Source organism: Carcharodon carcharias, chromosome 9 (assembly GCF_017639515.1).
Source record: "Carcharodon carcharias isolate sCarCar2 chromosome 9, sCarCar2.pri, whole genome shotgun sequence".
NCBI lineage: Eukaryota > Metazoa > Chordata > Chondrichthyes > Lamniformes > Lamnidae > Carcharodon > Carcharodon carcharias.
In genome coordinates this window covers 100,072,812-100,099,533 of record NC_054475.1, presented here as the reverse complement: position 1 = coordinate 100,099,533, position 26,722 = coordinate 100,072,812, and the positions used below count along the sequence as shown (strand labels likewise).

At 38.4% G+C, this 26,722-nt stretch overlaps 2 protein-coding genes across 2 annotated transcripts in view; one reads left to right on the top strand and one right to left on the bottom strand.

The window, feature by feature from the left end:
- The window catches only part of LOC121281899 (ecto-NOX disulfide-thiol exchanger 2-like), a 339,103-nt gene extending 321,773 nt beyond the window's left edge, over positions 1-17,330 (bottom strand). The window contains exon 1 of the mRNA XM_041195055.1: positions 17,221-17,330. The gene's annotated coding sequence lies outside the window, so the exon portion shown is untranslated. The remainder of the gene's footprint in view (positions 1-17,220) is intronic.
- Positions 17,331-17,489: 159 nt separating this feature from the next.
- Positions 17,490-26,722, top strand: part of LOC121281907 (multidrug resistance-associated protein 5-like) — a 252,076-nt gene continuing 242,843 nt past the window's right edge. Inside the window, exon 1 of the mRNA XM_041195071.1 lies at positions 17,490-17,703. The gene's annotated coding sequence lies outside the window, so the exon portion shown is untranslated. The remainder of the gene's footprint in view (positions 17,704-26,722) is intronic.

Sequence of the window (26,722 nt, the reverse complement as noted above, 5' to 3'; positions counted from 1 at the left end):
TAATACAGACCTCAAAATTGATAGAAGGAAATTGAAGAGGAAACCTGCAGTCAAACTATGGAGCTGCTCACAATGCGTTCTTGTTCTACATTGGGGAGATCAAACATGGATTGGGTGACCGCTTTACAGAATGCCTCTGTTTAGTTTGCAAGCATGACGCTGAGCTTCCAGTTGCCTGTCATTCTAATTCTCCACCTTGCTCTCACACTGACCTCTTTCTCATTGGCCTCCTGCGATGTTCCAATGAAGTTGGTGCCAGATTCAAACTGATATCGGAAGTTGAAATCTACACCACAGAGATCATGAAATCTTTGTAAGCAGCTTTTTTCAAGGTCAGTGGCAAGCGCCATTACTTCACTTCTGACCTCTGAATTCGAGCTAACTTGTTTTGTGCATTATAAGAACATAAGGAATAGGCAATTCGGCCTCTTGATCCTGCTCCACCATTCAATAAGAACATGGCAGCTCTGATTATGACCTTAAATTCACTTTCCTGCCTGCCTCCTTTAACTTCTGTGTACATCAAAAATCTAACTTTGCTTTGAATAAATTCAATGACCCAGTCTCTGCTACTCTCTAGGGAAGAGAATTCCAAAAATTAAGGCCCTCAGAGATGAAATTCATCCTTATCTCTGTCTTAAATGGGAGACCCCTTATTTTGAAACTGCCCCCAATAGTTCTAGATTCTGTTTTAACACAGCCGATGGTAAATGCTGATCTGTTCAAATCCCAGAGGGAAACTTGAAACAACTGCCACAACTAATCTTCAATTTGTATCAATTTCGAGATACAGGTCTTGAATTTAGTCATAGTAAGACCACCAAGTCTTAAGTTTTTATAAAACTAGATTTACCATTTATTAATAAGTGAAATGATTTTAAATACAAATTACTATGATAACTTCTAAATCCCCTAATCAATCTAACTTCCCAGCTACTGTTGCCTTAATGAAAGTGTAAGACACAGATTTTAAAAGACCCAGGCAAAGAAACATGATACCCTGAACAAGTCGAATTCCAAGTGATCTTTCTTAACTTCAGTCCTTTTGAGGACAGCAGCTTGAGGCATAGATGCTGAAGGCTTCTCACACACTTGTAAGATCTTAAAAGTGCCTTCCTCGACACTCAGCCTTCGCTCCTTTATACATATTTTCTCCTTTGAATGCAAATACCCATTGTTTCACTATGTCTTTGGACTTTATCTTCTTGAAAATAAAACCCTCTTATAGCACTAGTTTTAACAGTAATCGTTAGGAAAAATAAAGTTTCTAAACTTCACCTGCCTAGGTGACACATTTCATCCCTCCTTTGAAAAAAATCTAGTCTGGTTTATTTCAAAATGCAAATGTTCCCTTAACACCTATGTTTCTAAACTTCCCCATGTTTATCCAATTAACATTTCAAACCTGACCTCTCTTCTTAGATCAAAGCACCCAGACTAATGCAATTAAGACACACACCCCATTATTAATCTATTTTACAATAAATTCCAATAACATTATGAGAATTATTATATCTTCTTGACAGTTCTCCCACAAGGGATAACATCCTCTGTGTCTACCCTATCAAGCTGCCTTGTCAAGCTGCCTCAGAATCATATATGTTTTGATAAGATCACGTCTCATTATTCTAAATTGCAATGAATATAGGCCCAACCAGCTCAACTTTCCTCATAAGGCAACACCATCATTCCAGGTATCAGCCTAGTCAAGCTTCTCCAAAATGCTTCCAACGTTAGTATATCATTTCTTAAGTAAGGAGACCAAAACTGTACACAGTACTCTCGGTGCGACCTCACCAATGTCCTCACCAAGTTGCAGCAAGACTTCCTTACTTTTATACTCCACCCCCCCTTGTAATAAAGGCCAAATCTCAAACTAAAACCTGCTATTATTAACTGAATTTGTATAGTTTTTTTATCTAACAGGACCACACACATATTAATAATCATGGAGACATAAAATGGCTGGGAACAGTCTCATACAACTAACAGTTCATAAGCCATTTAACAAAAAAAAATCCTGTTCACCCATCATCCTCATTCACTATATTGAGAATATTATGTCTCAATTTTAAAATTCCCAACATCATTTTCAAATCCCTCCTTGGCCTCAACCCTCTCCATCTCTACAATCTCCTCTCGCCCCACAACCCTCCAGGATATTTGCAATCTTCCAGTTTTGATCTTCTTGATCATCATCAATTTTAAATAGTTCCAAGATTGGCAGCCATGCCTTCAGTTGTCAAGACCCCAAGCACTGGAATTCCCTCCTTAAACCTGTCTCTTAACATCTTTCTTCCTTTAATATACTCCTTAAAAACTTCCTCTTTGACAAAGCTTTTGGCCATCTGCCGAAATATCAAATGCAGCTCAGGGAAAAATGTTGTTTGATTATGTACCTGAGAGTGCCTTGTGACATTTTGCTATGTTAAAGGGTACTACATCACAATCTGTTTCTTTACATTGCAAATGGAGGATATATGGCCCATCAAGTCTGTGCTGGCTCTTTGAAAGAGCATTCCTACCTAGTCCTACTCCCCTGCCTTATCCCCGTAACCTTGCACATTCTCTCTTTTCAGATTGCCATCCAATTCCTTTTTGAATACCTCCATCAAGCCGCCTCCACCACCCTCTCAGGAAACTTATTTGAGACTCCAACCGCCCTCTGGTGAAAAAAAATTTCATCACTTTTACTCCATTTGCCAATTATTTTGAATCTATGCTCTCCAGTTCTTGCTACTCCCTTGAGTGGGAACAGCTTCTCATTATTTACCTTGTCCGTGTCCCTCAGGATCTTGAATATCTCAACCAAGTCTGCTCTCAGCCTTCTGTTCTTCGAGGAAAACAGTCCCAATCTCTCCAATCTATCTTCACATCTATAGTTCTTAATCCCTGGAGTCTTTCTTGTGAATCTCCTCTGCACCTCTCCAATGCCTCCACATCCTTCAAGTATGGCACAGTATTCTAGATGTGGTCTAACTAGTGTCTTTTACAAATTCAATATGACCTACTTACTCTCATAATCAATGCCCCTATTAATAAAGCCTAAGGTGCTATGTGCATTACTAACTGCTGTCTCAACATGCCCTGCCATCTTCAATGACTTTTGTACGTATACACCAAGGGTCCTCTGTTCCTGCACCTCCTTTAGCGTTTCTCCCTTTATTTTACATTATGTCTGTCTATATTCTTCCTGCCAAAATGAATCAACTCACACTTCTTTGTATTGAACTTCATCTGCCACTTGCCTGCCCAATCCATCAACATGTCTATGTCCTTTTGAGGTTCAAGACTGTCCTCGTCATAGTTGATGTTTCCAATCTTTCTATCATCTGCAAATTTTAAAATCATGCCCTGAACACTACAATCTAGGTCATTAATATGTTTCAGGAAGAGCAAGGGTCCCAACACTGACACCTGGGGAACTCCACTATAACATTCTTCCAGTCTGAAAAACAGCCATTAACCACTACTCCTTGTTTACTGTCACTCAGCCAATTTCTTATCCTTCCCCTTTTATTCCATGAGCTAGAATTTACTTCAAGTTTGTTGTCTGGCACTGTATCAAATGCCTTCTGAAAATTGTCAGGGAGATATAACAATTTCCATAACGTTATTGGAATTTATTGTAAAATAGAGTAACAGTGGGACATGTTGATGTGTGTGAGAGACTTAATTTGACTAAGGACAGCTGGTCTGAAGGCTTTGATGTAGGCATGGCAAACATGGGGGAAGTTTAGAATGTAAGGTAATAGGGCATTTGCATTTTTAAATAAACCAGACTAAATTGTTTTTGAAGGAGGGGTGAAATGTGACACCTAGCCAGGTGAAGTTTAGAAACAGTGTGTTTGATTTTCCCAAAGATTACTGGTAAAACTTAGTGCTATGAGAGGTTTTTGTTATCAGGAAGATAAAGTCCAAAGACATAGTGAACTAATGGGAATTTGCAAAGGGGAAAATATGTATAAAGGAGTGAAGGCTGTAAGGGCAAGCAGTTTAAGATCTTACAAGTGTGAAAAGGCTTCAGCATCTATGCCTCAAGCTGCTGTTTTCAAAGAGCTGAAGTTAAGAAAATTTACTTTGAATTAAACTTGTTCAGGGTATCATGTTTCTTTGCCTGGGTCTTTTAAAATCTACATGCCTTACTGTTGCCACAACAATAGTGTAACTGGAAGTCAGAATAAGTAGGAGATTTAGAAGTTATCATAGTAGTAATTTGTAGATCTATGTAGATGTTTAAAATTATTTTTCTTATTAATAAATGTTTAATCTAGTTTTGTAAAAACCTATAAGACTTAGTGGTCTTATTACGACTAAATTCAAGGCATGCATCATGAAATTTATACAAATTGCAGAATGAATTGTGACAGTAGTTTCAAATTTCCCTTTAGGATTTGAACAACTCAGTGACTACCATCAGCTGTGCCATAACAAAATCCATATACACCACATCAACAGCATTGCCCTTTTCAAGCTTCTCTGTTACCTCCTCAAAAAACTCCAGCAAGTTAGTCAAACATGACTTTTCCTTAATGAATCCATGCTGGCATTTCTTAATTATCCTGCACATCTAAGTGACTATTAAGTTTAGCCCGAACTATAGTTTCCAGAAGCTTCCCTACCATTGAAGTCAGACAGTCTGGTCTGTAGTTACTGGCTTTATCCTTGCACCCTTTTTAAACAAGGGTGTAACATTCGCAATTCTCCAGTCCTCTGGCACCACCCATGTCTAAGGAAGATGGGAAGATTATCACTATTGCCTCTGCAATTTCCCCTCTCGCTTCCCTCAGTGGTCTTGGATGCATCTCATCCGGTCCTGGTATCTTATCAAATTTAACTAAAGATAGCCTAACACCTCCTCCAGTTACCTCCCCTCTCACCTCAGACTGGATAGCATCTGCTTCCTTTGTAAAGACAGATGCAAAGTACTTGGTTAATACCTCCGCTATTTCTTCTGCCTCCACATACATGCAAGTCCTCCTTTTTATACTTAATCAGCCCTACTTTCTTTTACCACACTTTTATTATTTATATGCTTATAGGAGATTTTGGGATTCCTTTTTATATTAGCTGCCAGTCTCTTTTCATGCTCTGTCTTTGCTTTTCTTATTAGTTTATTCAATTCCCCTCTGGTCCTTGTATATTCAGCCTGATCCCCTATTTTATTTTCCACCTTACAACTGTTATAAGTGCACTTCTTCCTTTTCTGTTTCACCTCTATCTCTCTTGTCAGTCAGGGTGCTCTGGATTTATTTCCCCCACCTTTCCCCTTCAAGGAAATATACCTTGACATAGCCTGCAATACCTTTTCTCAGAGCATAACCCATTGTTCAGCCACCTTCTTTTCTGCTAACATTTGATTCCAACACAAATGACTTAGATGCATTCTCATCCCATCAAAGATGGCTTCCCCAATTAATTATCCTTGCTCTGGATTGTTCTTTGCCCCCTAAATGCTCTCCCATCGATAATGATTCAATTGGTCCAACTCATTCCCCAAAACCAGGTTGTTATGATACAGCAATTGATAAAGGCTAAGTTGCTTAAATCCTAGAGTGAAACTTAAACAATTGTCATAACCTATATTTTCAATTGGTATGTTTGAGATGCAGCTCTGAATTCAGGAATAAAACCACCAAGCCTCAAGAGTTTTTTTTTAATATAAAACTAAATTAAACATTTATTCAGTTAACTAATTATAAACACATACACATGTCTACAAATTACTATCATAACTTTTAAACAAATCCCCAAATTAATCACTCCCAGGTAAATCTTCACCCAGGCAACAATCACCCATACACTTTAAACAGACACCAGATAAAGCACATTTGACCGTACAAATTCAAAATGAGGTTCCTTTCAATTTGCAGATACGGTTGCTGGCTTACAGGCTGGTTAGATCTTACATGCCTCTGACCTGCACACACACACAACTCCTTTCTGTTTATACCTAGCTTTTCCTTTGAATGTAAATTTTCCACTGTGTTGTTAGGTCTTTTTATTATACCTCTCCGGAAAATAATCCTTAGTAATATAAATACATTGTTTGGCATCTCCCAAATAGGTGCAAGGTTTTACCCCCATTCTTGAATGCTTTATTCAACAAATGCAAATTTACACTTAACCTTTTTTTAATCTTTCTTACGTTTATCTAATTAACATCTCAAACTACTATACATTAAAGCACCCAGACTAGCTGGCTTTAATCCAATTAAGACACACATAGACAAGGCCGTACTACAAGTCCAATTTAAAAATAATTTCTAATAATATTATAGATATTCATATCTCTTCATGACATCCCCCTCCATACTGAAAAATGAACGTCATAATTTTAAAAGTCAGCTTCATTCTTTAATAATCCATCGCAAGCTATGCTTAATACACCATTACATTACAGATGCATGCATTAACATAACAATATATACATGCACAAGTCTTTGGTATCAATAGGAATCACTCCAGCTCATTGTCCAGGTTTTTTTTTAATGTCCAATCATCCCTTTAAGCTTCAAACTCTTGATAATGCATCTGTGAACAGATTTTCTCTAACTGCAACATGTATAATCTGTAGATCAAATAGTTGTAATAATAGGCTCCACCTGAAAATTCTTGCATTTTTGTCTCAAAATTTGTCCCAAAACTTCAAAGGATTGTGGTCTGTAAAAACAATTGTTTCTGATGAATGCAAGATAAAAGCAAAAATACTGTGGATGCTGGAAAAACTCAGGTCGAACAGCATCTGTGGAGAGAAAAATAGAGCTAATGTTTCGAGTCCATATGGCTCTGAAGAAGTCTGTTTTTCTCTCCATAGATGCCGTTAGGCCTGCTGAGTTTTTCTAGCTTCTGTTTTTGTTTCTGATTAATATTTTTCAACATAAATTTCAAAATGCTGCAATGCTAACACCAAACCCAAGGCCTCTTTTTCGATTGTTGAATAACTTCTCTGTTGTGCATTCAACTTCCATGAATATATAAAAACAAAAAACTGCGGATGCTGGAAATCCAAAACAAAAACAGAATTACCTGGAAAAACTCAGCAGGTCTGGCAGCATCGGCGGAGAAGAAAAGAGTTGACGTTTCGAGTCCTCATGACCCTTCAACAGAACTGTTCTGCTGAAGGGTCATGAGAACTCGAAACGTCAACTCTTTTCTTCTCCGCCGATGCTGCCAGACCTGAGTTTTTTCAGGTAATTCTGTTTTTGTTTTGTTTTCCATGAAAAATACCCTATTGGTTTTTCAATTCCAGTGTCATCTTCTTGTAATAGTACAGCCCCAATGCCTATATCACTCACGACAACAGCCAACTTGAATTGTTTGGCATAACTGGGTGATGCCAAAACTGGTGTTGTAGTTAATACAGTTTTCAAACTATCAAATGACTTCTGACACTCCTTTGTCCATTGAAACTTTTTGTTTTTTTTTAAACAGTTCAGTCAGTGGAGCAACCACACTGCAAAAAATTTGGTACAAATTTCCAGTAAAACGGACTCATGCCCAGAAATCTCAAAACTTCTCGTTTTGTTGTAGGCATTGGGAAATCCACAATAGCCTTCACTTTTGCATTTCTTGGAGCCACCTTACCATGTCCTAGATACATGTATGGCCTAGATACACAACTTGCACTTTTGCAAATTCATTTTTAGCCAAGTTCATCACCAAATTAGCTTCTTGTAACCGAGAAAATAATTTTTCCAGATGCTGTAAATGCGCCTCCTGTATTTGATTGAAAACTATCAAGCACACAATTGCTGAGACCTGCAGTTACTATTGTTTGCCGTCTTTGAAATGCCGCAGGCGCATTCTTCATACCAAATGGCATGACTTTAAGCTGATATTAGTCCATCTGGTGTTGCAAAAGCTGACATCTCCTTTACTCTTTCCGACAACAGTACATGCCAATATTCTTTTAGCAAGTCAATCTTTGTGATAAATTTGATTGTCCCACTTTCTCAATGCAATCTTCCAACCGTGGTACAGGATAGGAATCCGCTTTTGTCACCACATTCACCTTTCGATAGTCCACTAGTCCACACATAGTCTTTGCATTCCATCCGGTTTCGATGCCAACACAATAAGCGAACTCCAGTTACTGTAACTAGACTCAATTATATAATTTTGAAGCATGAAATCAATTTCTTTTTGTACTTCTGATAACTTAGGGATTAAATCCTTAAGGATGTTGTCTTATTGAAGATGAAATCTGTACAGACACATCATGTATAGCTAAATCTGTCTTCCTCCAACTTATTCCCATAAATAGGTTTGTGTGACTGCAATAGCTTTTCCAAATCATTTTGACACTTGTTTGCAAGGTAATTCAATATTACACTTAAATTTTCAAGCACCCCTCATTATCCAATTTGATTAGAGGAAAATCAATTTCAGATCCTGCACTTCGACCTCTTTCTCATCATCCGCCATCACTCATACCTCTTTGTTCCACTTCCTTGTCAAAATACTTTTTAAGCATATCTACATGACACACCTTCTGCTTCTATCTGAGAGTATTTATTAAATAATTTACTTCACTCAATTTCTTTTCAATCCTGTTAGACCCACTAAATCTTGCATTTAGTGAATCACCTAGTACTGGTAACAGAAATAGTGCTTTCCCTCCAGAAACAAAACTGCGAGCTATCGCTTTCTTGTCTGCCTTTATTTTAATTACTTGCTGTGACATCTTAAAATGTCTCCTAGCCAAGTAACATGATCTGTTCAATCTTTCCCTGAAATTTTATGTATAATGCAGGAGAATCGTTTCTGAATTTTGACCCACCAATTTCTCATGAATCAATTTCAGTGGTCCCTTTACTTCATGACAAACTAGTTCAAAAGGGCTAAAACTAGTTGATGCATTAGGAGTGCCTCTAATAGCAAACAACAAAAATGGAATTCCTCTATCCCAATATTGACGGTATGCTCTCATCATGGTTTTTATGCCACCTTTCCAAAGCTCCTTGTGACTCTGGATGGTAAGCTGTTTTATCCCCAAATGTTCATTACTTCCTTAAACAGCTGTGATATGAAATTTGACTTCTGATCTGATTGTATTTCTGTAGGTAAGCCATAGCTTGTAAAAAATTTCATTGACTCCTCTACAATCTTCTTAGTCGTAATATTTCTTAAAGGTATCGCATCAGGAAACCTGGTAGACACATCCATTATTGTCAGTAAGTACTGATTTCCACTTTTAGTCTTAGGGAGGGGTCCTACTCAATCAATCATGACCCTGGTAAAAGGTTCTTCAAATGCTGGTATTGGGGTTAAAGGCACATGGCTTAATCGCTGCTTGTAGTTCCCTGTTAATTGATATGTTCTACAGAATTTGACTACATCCCTCTTCAATCCTGGCCAAAAAAAAACCTCTATCTTTTCCTGTGTTTTCCTAATTCCTAAATGTCCCCCCATTGGAATTTCATGAGCAATCCTCAGAATCTCATTTCTATACTCAACTGGGATAACACCTCACTCCAGCTTTCACTTGCTGAGACATGATCGGGCTTCCATTTTCTCATTAACATATCTTGCTTAAGGTAATAACATACTGGGAATAATTTGCCTCTTTCTGAGTAAGCTTTCAGATGTAACTGTTTTAACTGCAAATCATTTTTCTGTAACTCCACTAACTTCCTTGAGTTAAACACACATCAGGTAAATTGTCCTGCAGTCTTTCCTCTTGAACAATGCTACCAAACACAGTGCCAGCTAATTGGATGTCGACATCTTCTTCTTGCCTTTGAACTGCCTGGTCTTTTTGTTTCAATCTGTGGGCCTGTGATCTCATTATCTCACAATCTGGAAACAATTCAGGATGCTCTTTCTGCCACACCTCTGTTGAAAACACTTCTACAGGCTGCTCAACTACCATAGGCATCACCCACATCTGTGACCCAGCTACATCATTACCCAAAATAAATCAACCCCCTGCAATGAGCAATTTTTCCACCACTCCAGCAATAACTTCACTTGCCTTCCATTTGCTCTTTAAATTTATCTTCCACAATGGAAGAGGTTTAGCATTTCCATAAACCGCACTTATTACCACCTGCTCCTGCAATACTCCCTCTGAACAACAAATATTACTATCCCACAACATTAAGGATCGACTGGACCGTGTCTCTTAAAATTTTACCATCTTTGCCTACTCCACCCTGTACACATGGAGAGACTTTCCCTACACACACAAGTCTTTAAACATTTCTGCAACCTGCTCCTCAAAATTCTCTTGGGTAAACTGGGTCCCACTTCTTTACCTATCGCTGATTCTGTTTTTCTTGTACACAAACCACCAGTTTCTCCTGTGCCTGAACCTCAGAACCCACAGTACTTTTACTTCCAGAACTTTTTTGCAGCCCAATAATTCCAACAGATTTTCCAAATAATTTCCATCACACTGACTTAGTGTGCCCCACTTTATCACCTCAATTTTCGAATGTCACTCCTACCCTCAACACCCTTCTTTTTATTCTGAGAAAAAACTTCCTGGGAATTTCCAGCTACTCCTCTTCCCTGACTACCCTACCTTCCTCTCACCCTCCCGCTTTCTATCTTTTTCAGATTTAAAAGGGTGACAAAAAAAAGGTTTAGCTCTGTGAACTAACTCTATCATCAACTATCTCTGCTGCTTGCCTTAACATTTGAATCCTCTGTTCCTCCACATAAGTTCTCACTACTGAAGGAATTGAATCTTTAAATTCTTCCAAAAGAATTATCTTCCTAAGAGCTGCATATGTTATCTCTATTTTTAATGCCCATATCCACCATTATTTTGTTTTACTCTTTCAAGTTTAATATAAGTTTGCCTAGGCTATTTCCTCATATTCCTAAATTTCTGCCTGCATGCCTCAGGAACCAACTCATGTGCACTCAAAATAGCCTTTTTCACCACATCATAATTCACCGATACTTCTTCAGACAGTGAAGCATATACCTCATGCGCTCTACCCACCAACTTAGACTGTAATAATGTCCAGTTTTCCTGTGGCCATTTCATCTGTTCAGCTATCTTCTCAAATAAAATAAAGAATGCTTCAATATCTTTTTCCTCAAACTTTGAAAGAGCTTGTACAAATCTAAACATCTCCCTACTGGGTTTTAGGTTAAAGGCTTTTTCATCATCAGAACTCTCCTCAGGATCTCTTTTTTTAACTTCTAACCTTTAAGCAGGTATTCTGTTTCTCTTACTTTCTCTCTTTTCTTTGCCTCTCTTTCTTTATCCTTCTCCCTTGCCTAAACTTCCAGTTCCAGCTTCCTTTCTTTCTCCTGCCTTTCTGCTTGCTCCCTTTTAAATTCCCTTTCTCTGTCCTTTGCTTATAATTCAGGTTTTTTTCAGTTCCTTTGCTTATTCAATTTCAAGCATCTTCATTTGTAACTGAAGTCTCACTTCCTCCAGCTGTGACTCACTAACATCAGGTAGCACTACCAACTGTAGATGCTGTGCTATATCTTTAATTTTATTTCCTAGCCACCACAGGTAACCCCAATTGTAGTTTATCCACCAACTCTGTTAATTTATCCTTGGATATGTTTTGTAACCCAGAGTTATAACTTCTATTCCCAGACAAGTCTTACCAATTGCCAAAGCCATCTTGCAGTCTCACCACTTTTAGAAAAAAACCTCACCAACTCAAAGTGCTTCTCATACTCATAACCTTAAGATTCACCACTTCCAAACCAATGAAGGAAATACAAATATTATACCTCCAAGAGTCCCCGATTGTAATGACACAGCAATTGGTAAAGGCTGAGTTGTTTAAATTCCAGAGGTAAACTTGAACAATTGTCATAGCCTATATTTTCAATTGGTATGTTTGAGATGCAGCTCTGAATTCAGGAATAAAACCACCAAGCCTCAAAAGGTTTTTTTAATATAAAACTAAATTAAACATTTATTAATCTAACCACTAATTAAACACATACACATGTCTACAAATTACTATCATAACTTTTAAACAAATCCCCAAATTAATCACTCCCAGGTAAATCTTCACCCAGGCAACAATCACCCATACACTTTAAACAGACACTAGATAAAGCACATTTGACCGTACAAATTCAAAATGAGGTTCCTTTCAATTTGCAGATACGGTTGCTGGCTTACAGGCTAGTTAGATCTTACATGCCTCTGACCTGCACACACACACAACTCCTTTCTGTTTATACCTAGCTTTTCCTTTGAATGTAAATTTTCCACTGTGTTGTTAGGTCTTTTAATTATACCTCTCCGAACAATAATCCTTTCATTCCACCAATTTTCTTAGTAATATAAACACATTGCTTGGCATCTCCCAGCTAGGTGCACGATTTTACCCCCATTCTTGAATGCCTTATTCAATAAATCAAACTTACACTTAACCTTTTTTTCAAACTTCTTTATGTTTATCTAATTAACATCTCAAACAACTATACATCAAAGCATCCAGGCTAGCTGGCTTTAATCCAATTAAGACACACCCAAAGAACCTACAAGTCCAATTTAAAAATAATTTTCAATAACATTATAGACATTAATATCTTTTCATGACAGGGTCCAACAATGCCTTCCCTCTCGTTGGACTGGAAACATACTGCTGCAGAAAATTATCTTGAACACATTCTAGCAACTCTTGTCCCTTTGCACTATTCCTATTCCAGTCTATATTTGGACAATTGAAGTTCCCCATTATGATTACTCTATAATTCTTGCATCTCTCCGTAATTTCTTTACAGATTTGATTCTCTACACCCTTTTCACAAGTTGGTGGTCTAGACTACACCGATCAATGTTATTGCACTTTTTTCATTCCTTACCTCTAGCCAAAGAGATTCCATCCTTGACCCCCTAGAACATCCTCTCTCTCCAATACTGTAACACCATCTTTAATCAATGCTGCCACTCCACCAATGCCCCACTGACCCCCCGCCCCCACCCCACCCCACTTTCTTATGTTCCTGTCTCTCCGAAACACCTTGTATCCAGGAATATTTAACGTCCAGTCCTGCCTTTATTTCATTACAAGTTGCTGTTGTTGGACAAGTCGGATTTGGAAGTGGCACCAAATATCTACAGAATAATAATTCCAAGATGTTCCAACTCTTATCAGAATGTTTGAGAGTTTCAGACCAATTTAGAATCATGCTTTGCAGAGAACACTTAGTTCGACCAGAGGAACAAATGTTCAGCCAAATTACCATGAGAATTTGACATCTGTTTCAAATACCAGACAAGCTGAAAGTTTAAACTGCTCAAATTAAGCATTAAAATGCTTTTGTCTTATGTCCATTTGAATCTTCTGTTATAGAAGCAACAATTTTTCTGATGAACTAATGGCACTCACCAAAACTAAATTAAAAGTTAAAATGTTAAAAAAAATTTATTGAAGTGAATTTAGAGCAATCACTTCATAATTTTTCTGGACTCACTATACAGCTTACAGTAAACAGTGCTGTTAAACTTCACACTAGGGAAAGGAATCAAAACAATTTTAGTATTACAGCAGGTTAAGTAAGAGACAGTGGCACCCCAATAAACTATGCGACTATGTAGGAGGGTGCGTATGTGAGCTGCCACACAGCAAGTTCTCATCTTTTTGCGTAGATATGGGCAAAAAAACTGAATGGAGGTTACACTTTTTAACCATAGGGATGATGCCAAGGTTTTCCAGTGTCACTAAGCAGATACATAAAATCATTGAAGCAAATGAACCAGGAATGGGGTCTAGACACCTGGCTACAGAAAGACTGAATTTAAAAAATGGCCAAGGTTGAGCTCCCAGGGTGTTGAAAGACATCTGAAGCAAGTTGTTTGCCATTTGATGCAAAGTAAGAAATTTTTTTTAAAGAAATTAAAGTAACATTTCAAGAAAGTAAAAAAAAATACACATTTCGCAGCCTCAAAAGTCTCTTCTTTGATGCCCACAGATAAAATAATTTTATGAATTACAATATTGCTCTTTTATAACCCACTCTTTTATAAATAACCCTCTTTTATACCCACTTTTGGCATGTTAAAGTACCTACGTCAATATCCTACATTGATTTTGAGAATGAAATAGATCCTCTGTAGTATTTCTTTTACAGCACTCACTCGAAAGGAGACCGGCTCATTATAATCCGGAATAAGGTTTGGGACACACTATATCATTTAGTCTCAACACTTGTGAAGCACTTTCAAAGATAAAAAATGCAAACATTTCAAAGATTGACCGGAAATTAATTTTCAAACTATGTAACCCTGACATGAGTGATTAAAAAGTACCAGCATAATTTTCCGACTGAGAATAAATATAATTTTGCAGAGATTTTAACTGCAACTACATGAATGTCAAATAGTGAAAATTTACTGACTCCTTCTTCCCTTTCTCATTTTACTTTATAAGATTTAGTATTGGGAGTTGTGGAATATTTATTCTGTCTCTAACTTAAAGAGGCAGTAAAAATTATAGGAGCACTGAAAAAGATGACTGCCATGTCCACTTGTGCCTAACTGTTCTGATGCATGGTTGGCAACTTGAAAAGTTAATTCTACTACAAAAACAAAGTGCTGGAAACACTTGGCTAGTCTGGCAGCAACTATGAAGAGAGAAACAGAGTTAATGTTTTGAGTCAAATATGACTTTTCTTCAGAATGAAGAAAGGTAGAAATGTGATGGGTTTTACTGAAAGGTAGAGAAAGAACAAACAGAAGATTGGGATGGGGTCATGGAACAGAAGGCAAAGGGAGTGGTAATGGTTATAGTAAAGAAACAAAGCATTTATCCAGAGTGAATGTGAATGGCAAAATATTGAACAGCTCTGTCCAAAATTAAAAACATGAAACACAGGATTAAGGCCAAGATATGAAAATCCAGAAAAAACAGAATCAAGATGGGGAGAGCTCAGTCTGAAACCGTTGCGTCCAGAAGAGACAGTTGGGTTGGGGGGGGGGGCGCGCACGAGGGAGGGGGAAGGGATGGAGGGGGTAGGGAGGGAGGGGGGAAGAAATGGATCGGACATGGTCAAGGGTGCTGACAACCACAGTGGGATGAGCCCACAGTTGAGAAAAAGGGAAGACATATCTAACACACCTTTGCGTAAGGGTGCATCATCAGACCCGATACGACGCAGAAACTGGGAGAATGGAATGGAGTCATTGTCGGTCTTGTTATGAATATTAGAAGGCAGGCTATCCCCAGAAATGAAGACAGAAAAGCTGAAGAGGGGAAGGAAAGTGTCAGAGATGGACTATGGGATGGTGAGAAACTGGAAATTAGCTGATGAAGCTTTCCAGTTACAGGCAAGAGCAGGAAAGAGCACTGATAGTCAACAGCCAAATGCTTCGTTTCTTTACAACCATTACTAATCCCTTTGCCTTTTGTGCCAGACATCTTCATCATTTAATCTTTTCTACTCTCTACCCTATTCCAGACCTTCCCTTTTGTTGTTCTTCCCCCTTTCAATGACATAAACTTATTGCATTTCTAACTTCCTTCAGATCTAAAGAAGTCATATTCAACTTACTTTCCCGATATATAGAATGACCTAGACCTTGGTGTACAGAACACAATTTCAAATTGTGTGGATGATACAAAACTCGGAAGCATTGTAAGCTGTGAGGAGGACAATGTAGAGCTTCAAAAAATCATAGACAAGTTGGTGGAATGGGTGAATAGGCGGCAGATGAAGTTCAATGTGAGGTGATACATTTTAGTAGGAACAGCACGGAGAATCGGTCTACCTACTCTAAAGGGGTGCAGGAGCAATGGGACCTGGGTATATATATGTATAGGTCATTAAAAGTAACAGGACAGGTTGCGATCAATTAATAAAGCAAAGAGTGAGTGTGTCCTAGGCTTTATTAATTGGGGCACAGAGTACAAGAGCAATAAGGTTATGCTTGTATAAGACACTAGTTAGACCTCAGCATAGAGTTCTGAGCATCATATTTTAGGAAGAATGTGAAGCTACTGGAGAGAGTACAAAAGAGATTTATGAGATTGATTCCAGGGATGAGAAACTTCACTTATGAAGACAGATTGGAGAAGTTGGGACTCTTTTCCTTGGAGAAAAAAGAGCAGAGGGGAGATTTGATAGAAGTATTCAAAATCATGAGGGGTCTGGACAGAGTAGATAGGGGGAAATTGTTATCATTGGTGGAAGAATCGAGAACCAGAGGACACAGATTGAAGGTAATTGGTAAAAGAAGCAAAAGCAATGAGAAAATCTTTTTCACACAGCATGTGGTTAAGGTCTGGAATGCACTGCCTGAGTGTGTGGTGGAGGCAGGTTCAATTGATGCATTCAAGAGGGAATTAGACTATTATTTGAAAATAAACAATGTGCAAGGTTACAGGGACCAGACAAAAGAATGGCACTAGATGAAATGCTCATTCGGAGGGCCTGTGCAGACACAACAGGCCAAATGGCCTCCTTCTGCAGTGTAACAATTCTGTGACTTGAAACATTAACTGTTTCTTTCTCCATATCTCCACGAAAGCTGCCTGATCTGAGTATTTCCAACAATTTGTTTTTACAGAATCATCCGCTAACTTTATAAATGTGCCCTATACACCAAGGTCTAGGTCATTTAAAAATTTCAGGAAAACGTCAAATATGACATATATGATTTGGAGAAAGTTAGAAATGTGATAAGTTTATGACGTTGAAAGGGGGAAGAACAACAAAATGGAAGGTCTGGCACAGGGTAGAAGGTCCCAATACCAACCCCGGGGAACTCCATTACAAACCTTCTCCTTGCCCGAAAAACACCCATTTTATTTCAGATTTACAACATCCGTAGTATTTTGCTTTTATTTATGTTTTCTCTACTACTCTCTCAACGGATACTGTCAACTCTACGGAGCACTGCCAGCATCCATTCTCTGTTACTATTCCACTTACAGCCTCAGACCCTGTCCAGGGCGTTAATTCAGGACGCAGGTGACCAGCCGGCTCCAGTTAGCCACAAACCAACCAGCTTTCCGGTAGGAGGCGCTCGGTGCTGCATCCAGGATCGATGCATGAATTCAAAACAATTAAATACCAGTTAGTTTCAGATTTAAAAAATGAGTAGCTGGGAGACAGAATGTAAAATATTGTCTACCATTAAAAGCTACATAAACAACCATCAAAATCAGGAAATTCGCCATTTGCTGCAATAAGAAAAAATAAAGCATCAAAAGTGAATGGGTTGCAATACAATAAAGCACGTCCATTATTCTAATTGCAATCACAGGTTTAACTCTTTAAGGCACTCACCGGTCACTGAGCACTACCAACCACTCCTCCACCAACCTTACCGACGGGTTCCGCGTTTCCATGCAGTTAAACGAGAAGGCGCTGTGGAAACACAAGATGGCCCACGTTCCAACTTGGGTCATGTGACTGTCCGCTGGGAGGAGGTTCCGAACGAGTAGCTCCGCCACTCAGCTGAGTGATCTGCGCAGTCGCAGCGCCGTCGGGATGAACTGGGAAAGTGTCTCGTTACCGTGGAGACGATTGGCGGCGGCGGGGACGGGAAGAACAGCATAAACCACCCGGACATGTTTTCAGAGGACGCGGAGTTTGAGCGAATGGTTCCTGTTTTATTAATTTTCATTATATTGATTTTGTTCGTACTCAGTAACTTTTTCGTGTTGTACATGATTCCGGTAAATATATACAACCGTTCACCTCTGACTGTGCGAAGGGGAATATGAAAAAGGAGCAAATTGGATTTCACCTCGTTTTATTTCTTCTCAGGTGAGGACTAATCTCGAAGAGATTTGTTTATAAACGTTTTTGCAATGCCACCAAAGGTTAATACACTTGAATGTCCGGACAATACCGTTTTACGTTTCTTACTGAGATTTGCGTGAGTTTGGAAAATAGAAATTGCACCTATTTAAACAATATAAACAAACGTCAGACCAGTCATACCGATTGCTGCTGCGGGATTCGATCACGTTGGTGTGGTTTTGTGTAAAGTGAAGTCAGAACTTACTGCGATTTGAATTAAGATTCCTCTCCAGGCAAGTTTTCTTTTAAAGAAAAGTTTAATTTTATTCACTAGAGGTTATCCCTTCAAGTACATTTTTTAAAAGATTGGGCTTCATCCATTTGAATCCTACAAGCACAAGAATCAATATGTATAGATTTTTCTGCATTTTGGGTGGATTTTTGCGATAACCCAAACAAGAATAAGAAACAAAAACAAAAAGTGCTGGAAAAACTCAGCAGTTCTGATAGCATCTGTGGAGAGAAAGACGAGAGTTAACGTTTCGAATCCGCATGACTTTTCAGGTTCTGAAGATGAGTCATACGGACTCGAAACGATGCCTCTCTGTCCACAGATGCGATCAGACCTGCTGAGTTTTTCCAGCACTTTGTTTTTGTTTCAGATTTCCAGCATCTGCAGTATTTTGCTTTTAACAAACAAGAATAAGTTTCAGTATATAGAAAAATAACCGTTTATTGGGGGATTTGTGTAAAAAATGTTCGGTTATGCCATTTATTACCAAGGGTCAAATGCAAATGGTTGAAGTTAAATGAAAAGCACTTGTAGGTTGAAGCAGAGATAAGTTTGCCATTTGTGTCGGTGTTTTAGTGGCAGATAATTAATCAGATGCTCCTAGAATGACTTTTCAGTGAATGACAGATATGTAATAACATTAGCAATTTAGAATGGGAAGGACTTATGCAGGGTCACATATCAGTAGGGGAACATTTAGGAGACGGTGATCATTGTATTGTAAGGTTTAGAATGATGTAAAAAAAGGACAATGTGCAATCCAGCGTGAGAATAATTAACTGGGGGCGAGCTGACTTCAATGGGGCAGGATGGGAGCTGGGCCGGATAGACTGGAACCAAAGGTTGGTGGGGAAAACTAGCGAAAAACGGGCTACCTTAAAAAAAAATTGGTTCGGGCACAGTCAAGATATTATTACCTCAAAAGGGAAAGGTAGGTCAAACAAATCCAGAGCACCCTGGATGAAAAAGGAGATGGAAATTAAGATAAAGAAGAAAAAGTGTGCTTATGACAGGTATCAGGTAGAAAATACAACTGAGAACCAAGCGGAATACAGAAGGTTCAGAGGGGAGGTGAAAAAGCAAATAGGAGAAACAAAGACGGATTATCAGAAAAGACTGGCAGCCAACATAAAGGAGAATTCCAAAGTCTTCTATCAGCACATAAATAGTAAGAGGATGGTAAAAGGAGGAGTAGAGCCAATTAGGACCAAAAAATGGGATTCACATATGGAGATGGGGGCATGGCTGAGGTGTTAAATAAATACTTTGCATCTGTCTTTACCAAGGAAGCAGATGCTACCAAAGAGAAGTGTTGGATAAACTGTCAATACTTAAAGTTGACATGGCACTGGGACCGGATGTGATGCATCTAAGGATACTGGCCATAATCTTTCAGTCTTCCCTAGACTCAGGGGAGGTGCCAGAGGACTGGAGAATCACAAACATTACACCCTTGTTAAAAAAAGATTGTAAGGATACATCCAGCAATTACAGACCAGCCTGTTTAACTTCAGTGGTGGGGAAGCTTCTAGAAACAATTATTTGGGATAGATTTAGTAGTCACATGCAGAAAAATGCAGGTTGATTAGGAAGAACCAGCATGGATTTCTAAAGGAGAAATCATGTTTAACTAACTTGCTGGAGTTTATTGAAGAGGTAACCGAAATTGTAGATGATGGGAATGCTGTTGATGTGGTGTATATGGACTTTCAAAAGGCATCTAATACAGTGCCACACAACAGACTTGTAAAAAAAGAGTTGTAGCTCATGGAATAAAATGTGAATACCAAATTGGCTGAATAATATCAGAAGGTAATGGTAAATGGGTATTTTTCTGGCAAGAGGAAGGTTTGTGGAGCTCCCCAGAGGCCAGTTTTGGGACCCTTGCTTTTCTTTGTACTGAAAACATAATAATTTTCATAATATTATTGTGATTTATTATAAAGGTAGGTTAATAGTGGATTAGTTTCTCTCTGTGAGGTGTGTGTGAGGGTTTTAAGTGAATTGCAGACAGCTAGCCTGGAGCTTTTGAGTTATCAATAGAAAAGCTAGGTTTGAAATGCTAAATACGTAAATATGGCTGAAGTTTTAGAATGTGAGGAACATTTGCAATTTTAGACAAACCAGAGCCATGAATTTCAAAGAGATGGTAGGTGTTACACCTAGCCAACAGAGGCTAAGCCAAACAGTGTGTTTATTTTTCCCAAAGATTACTGATAGTATAAGTACTGTGGAAGATTTATATTATGGAAAAGATAAAGTTGCAAAGATATATTGGGACAATGGAATTTACATTAAAAAGGGAGAAACCTGTATAAAGAATATGGGGTTATGTGTAAGGGAAAGACATTCTAAGATCTAACAAGAGTGAAAAACCTCCAGCCTCTATGTATCAAGCTGCTGTCTACCAGAACTGAAGCTAAGAGAATTCAATTTGAATATCACTGTCCAGGATATTGTGTGCTTTGTCTGGGTCTGTTGAAATCTATGTTGTTTTACGTTTGCCTTCACGGAGGTGTAACGGGAGCTAGATTAATTAGGAGATTTAGGAATTATTATAGTAGTAATTTGTAGACTTATGAATGTGCTTAAAATCTTTTCTTCTATTAACAAACGTTTAACGTAGTTTTGTAAAGAACCTTTAAGACTCAGTGGGCTTATTACTACTAATGTCCTTTGGTGAAGGAAATCTGCTGTCCTCACCTGGCCTGGCCTACATGTGATTCCAGACCTACTGAAATGTGGTTGACTCTTAAAAATGCTCTCTGAACAAGGGCAATTAGGGATGGGCAATAAATGCTGGCCTAGTCAGTGACGGCCACATCCCATGAACCAATAAAAAAAATTCAAGGCATGCATCTTGAAATAAACTACAAATTGCAAACAGTTGTGGCAGCTGTTTCAAGTTTCCCTCAGGGTTTTGAGCATTTATCATCCACTGTGCCATAACATCCTGATATATATTAATGATCTAGATCTTGGTGTGCAGGGGGCAGTTTCAAAGTTTGCAGATGATACAAAACTTGGAAGTATTGTAAACTGTGAAGAGGACAGTGTAGAACTTCAAAAGGACATAGCGAAGTTGGTGGAGTGGGCAGATAGGTGGCGGATGAAGTTCAATGCAGAGAAGTATGAGGTGATGCATTTTGGTAGAAAGAACATGAAGAGACAATTTAAAATAAGGGGTACAATTCTTAAGGTGGTGCAGGAACAGACGGACCTGGGTGTATATGCGCATAGATCTTTGAAGGTGGCAGGACAGGTGGAGAGAGCAGTTAATAAAGCATATCCTGAGCTTTATTATTAGGGGCATAGAGTACAAGAGCAAGAAGATTATGCTGAGTATATATAAGACACTAATTAGACCTCAGCTGAGTATTGTGTATAGTTCTGGGCGCCACACTATAGGAAGGATGTGAGCGCATTGGCAAGAGTGCAGAAGAGGTATACAAGAATGGTTCCAGGGATGAGAAACTTAGGTTATGAAGATAGGTTGCAGAGATTGGGACTGTTCGCCTTGGAGAGGAGAAGGCCAAGCAGAGATTTGATACATGTGTTCAAAATCATGAGGGGGCTGGATAGAGTATATAGGGAGAAACTGTTCCCACTCGTAAAAGGATCGAGAATAAGGGGGCACAGATTTAAAGCAATTTGCAGAAGAGGCAAATGTGATGTGAGAAAAAAACTTTGTCACACAGCAAGTGGTTCGAATACATTGCCTGTAAGTGTGGTGGAGGCAGGTTCAATCAAGGCATTCAAGAGGGCATTAGATGATTATTTGACCAGAAACAATGTGCAAGGGTATGGGGAAATGGCAGGAGAAAGGCACTGAGTCATAATGCTCAGGAAAGCCGGTGCAGACATGATGGGTTGAATGGCCTCCTTCTGTGCTGTAACAATTCTGTGATTCTGGGTCAAATATGTCTCAGCAAAAGGAAATCTAGTCTTCAGTTCCCTGAATGAGATTTCAGAGTCACGCATAATATGGAAAAATCTTAGCTTTTTACCTAATAATCCAACAGTTCCAAACAGTCACTCATGGTGCTGCTTATGGACATCAGTGATTGTACATATATTGACTCTTCAGCATTACCATCCTAATCTTCATCAAATAATGAAACCATCCTAGCCACTCTATTTATTCTGTGGCAATATTGCAGGTTGATTTGTCTATCACTAGTTCATTTCCCAGAATATCAGAGGTACAGATACCTGTATTTGTTGATCAGCAAGCAATTTCATGGAATACTAAAGTGAACTCGATATTTAAGCCATGTGAATAGGGTTACTACATTTTGCCAAGTCCAAAATCAAAATGTTGAAAGGAAAAGAGGTGGGATTATGGTTGAATGCCATTTTTGTTTCATTGCTGATCAAGAATTATTATAAATCTTAATGACCTGGATTTTGTGGTCAGTGGCAAGCACATTTTTTTGCCACTCACCTTGAAGGAACTGCCCACGTAGGTCTAACAATCACTGTGGCATGGATTCTTCCCTTTTTCCAACAGCACTTTGTTCATGGCATCAAATCAAGGGAATCTGCAGGAATCCCCTAACAATGATGTCATCAAACCGGATAGGCAGCTAATTACATTGAAGTATTCTCACAGACAACCCGGAAGTATAAACCCTTCACACTTAGTTTTTTTAATTTTTTATAGGTAATGATGTAAATGATTGGGACATACATATGGAGTTAACTAGAAGTCATAGTTTCAAAGTCATTGTCAATTGATCTAGAGGGGAATGAGGAGAAATCTTTTCATTGAGTTGACAGGATCTGGAATACTCTACCTGATTGGTGGTGAAAGCTGATTCTGTAAATAACTAAGGGGAGGCAGAAGCATTGTGGTATTATCACCGGATTTGTATTCTAGAAACCCAGGGTAATTCTCCAGGGACCTAGATTCAAATCCCACCATGGCAGATGGTGAAATTTGAATCCAATAAAAATCTGGAATTAAAAGTCTGATGATGACCACAAAACCATTGCTGATTGTCATAAAAACCCACCTGGTTCACTAATGTCCTTCAGGGAAGGAAATCTGCCATCCTTACCTAGTTTGGCCCACATATGACCCGCAGCAAAAAAAAACTTTTAAAAAGGGCAATTAGGGATGGGCAATAAATTAGTGATGGGCAAGAAATTAGGGATGGTCTAGCCAGTGATGCAAATAAAAAAAAATTAAAGTGAGTTTGACAGGTACTTGAAAATGAGGAACTTACTGGGTTATAGATAAAATGCAGGGTCTTAGTAGAGCCTCTCTTTTAAAGAGTCTCTCATCATGCTAGATGCATCAGCCTCCAAAATAATATTTAACCTCATTTGTGAGATTGGATTAAAAAAAGAGTGCACCTCAGTTATCTCCATGTAGTCAGATACCCTGGTACAAAAAAGGTCCTGTTCTGTGTCGAGGTTTCTATGTTTATATTTTTTGTTTTAACAAAAAGAAAAGAGAACTTAGATTTATAGTGCCCTTCACATCCTCAGGCCATTTTAATATGTTTCATAGCAAATTAATTTACTTTTTTTGATGTCATCTAGGCAAATGTGACAATCAATTTATGCAAACAGCAAGGCAGGTCTCACAAGTAGCAAATTAGTAGCTAAACAGCTAATCTGTTTTGGTGATCTTGGTTGAAGGTTAGACTACCGTGGAAACTCCTTGCTCCTCCACAAAAAAAGTGTCACAGATCTTTTACATTCACTTGAACAGTTAGACAGGACCTCAGTTTAACACTAAGATAAAGGCAAAATACTGTGGATGCTGGAAATCTGAAACAAAAACAAAAAATGCTGGAAAAACTCAGCTGGTCTGACAGCATCTCAGGAGAGAAAGACAGGGTTAACGTTTTGAGTCCATTTGACCTCTTCAGAGCTTTTGTTTTTGCCTCAGTTTAGCATCTCACTTTGCTTGATGTTCATATCCCATGAAGAGATTAAAAACAAAAGTTGAATAGCTGCTATCTTGACTCATGTGGTGAAGGTGCTCCCACAATAAGGTTATTCTTTGTAGTGTTTTAAAACAACTGGGTGGTTTGCTAAGCCTCTTCATGGGGTGATTAACTATATTTATGTGGGACTTGAGTCATATATAGGCTAGACCAGGAAAATATGGCAGGGTTTCTTCCCCAATGACATTTGTGAATTAATTATGACAAAACAACAGCTTTTTTATTTCCAATTTTTAAGATTGAATTCATATTCTCAAACCGCCATGGTAAGATTTGAACAGACCTTTCTGGATTACTAGTCCATAGACATAACCACTACACTACCTGCATATCAGGCAGCATCTGTAGAGATATTCCATCATCCTGAGATATTAACTCTGTTTCTCTCCACAGATGCTGCCTGATCTACTGAGTATTTCTAGCATTTTGTTTTTATTTTGAATTTCAAGCATCTGCAGTACTTTGCTTTTGCACTACACGACCTGACTGGCTTCAGAATGGAGGGAACACCACAGTGGCTTCCCTGCTCACCCCCAAGTTAAATTGCAGTTTGAGCCAAATGACAACATAGAACCTGATGTGCTTATTTAAAGAAGGATCCCATCAGGTTAAGGCAAGTGCTTTTGTTGCCTGCTAAGAAGATCAGGTGAAAATCAGGATCAGCTCAAACCCTTCCAACAATTACTGCCACCCAAATGTATCGAACTGAATTGAAAATTTCAATATGTGTATCTGGAAGTACTATAAATCTGTAATCTAGCAATCATTCATGCACCATGTTCTGGGGAAATATGGAAATTTTATACATTTTTAAAAATGTATAAGATCTATCATTGAGGATTATGCTCACATATTCAAAGGGTGGTATAGAATCAGAGGAATTGTGAGCATGAACTATTCTGCTCTCCCAAATCAGTCAAGGTCCTATACTCACAGCTATGTCACTGTTCTGGATAAATAAAACATTGATTCCACTTCATATCTATGCCTGTAATATTTCTTTTTGAAATTTATTTTTGGCAATGCTCCTGTAATCACAATTTACTGCATTTTGGATTTTCAGTAAAATATTAATGCTAGGTCAGTATCAGCAGTAGTGACCCAGAATTAATGTTATATTCAAAAAGCTGCATCAGATTGCAACAGTCCTTGTTAATTTTGTGATCAGAAGCAGATAATGTTGATGTATTTGTGATGCAAGAACTGAAGGCTTATAACTTGTATGATGAACTTGTGATATTGCTATCATTGAAATAGCAATTATTAAAGTTAAGAAAACTCTAAGATGAGACAGTATTACAATTAAAGAAGGTTTACTTGCTTGTACATTATGTACACAATAATTAAGTAGTGGAAATGGCTGTTGGGTGATTTTCAGATTTAAGTGATAGGATTTTTCAATCCCTTGCATCTTGGCTGGAGCGGATAAAATAATTTACTTATTTCCATTTCTCCAGTCTCTTCCCCAGTGAACGTGTCTCTGTAATTTGTTCTTGGTTAAATGTCCAGAATGATATCAATGGGTAGAGTGAGTAGAAAAGTGGCAAATGAAATTCAATCCAGAAAAATGTGAGGTTATGCATTTGGAGAGGGCAAAAAAAGCAAGGGAATACTCAATAAACGGGAGAGTGGTAGATATCCGGAGTTCACTTCCTAAATTGGTGGTTGAGGTTGAAACACTCAACTAATTGAAAAGATAAAAACAAAAAAACTGCGGATGCTGGAAATCCAAAACAAAAACAAAAACAGAATTACCTGGAAAAACTCAGCAGGTCTGGCAGCATCGGCGGAGAAGAAAAGAGTTGACGTTTCGAGTCCTCATGACCCTTCGACAGAAGGGTCATGAGGACTCGAAACGTCAACTAATTGAAAAGATACCTGGATCTGCATCTGAAGCGCTGTAACCTGCAAGGGTATGGACCAGATGCTGGAAACTGAGATTAAAATGAGTGACTAGTTTTTTCTTCATCTTTTTCTGGCTGGCACAGACATGATATGCTGAATGGCCTTTTTCTGTGCCGTAATCTTTCTATTGTTCTATGGTCTTGGGGAGGATTGACCTCATTTTCTCTCCCTATTGAAGGAAAAATGCCCCTTGAAAATTCACCATTGGGAACAGGCACCTCAACCTTCACTGCACTGAAAGAAAGAAATGACAGTCAGCAATGAATGGGATCTTATGTGCAATTTTGCAACTTTTCTGAACAATTATACTTATGGCTGAAACAGTGATTAAAATTTCGAACAAAAGTTTAGAGGGTTGATTAGGAACTGATTCAGTGAAGAATCACATGTGAAAACTCACCACCCACCAGTGTGTTGAGCTACTTATTCTGTAAAACAGAAGAAAGTAGCTTAAAGATTTTATTAGGCTGTCCAACCAATCTGACTGTGACTGGGACAATAATAGAAAAGTATTTGGCATAAATGAATCATTAATAGGGAAGATCATAAATCAGAGAATGCTTAAAGCATAGAAAGAGACTGTTCGACCTGTTGTACCTGTGCTAGCCCTCTGAAGGATTAATTCACCTTGTGCCACAACTCTGCCTGTTCCTTGTAGTCCTGCAAATTTTTTCCTTTTCAGATAGTGATCCAATTCCCTTTTGAAAGTCTCAACCCTGCTTCCACCACACTCTCAGGCAGTGCATTCCAGATCCTAACCGCTTGCTGTGTGAAAAGATTCTTCCTCATGTCGCCATTGCTTCCTTTGCCAATGATCTTAAATCTGTGCCCTCTGGTTCTCTATTCTTCCACCAATGGGAACAGTTTCTCCTTATCTGCTCTGTCCAGA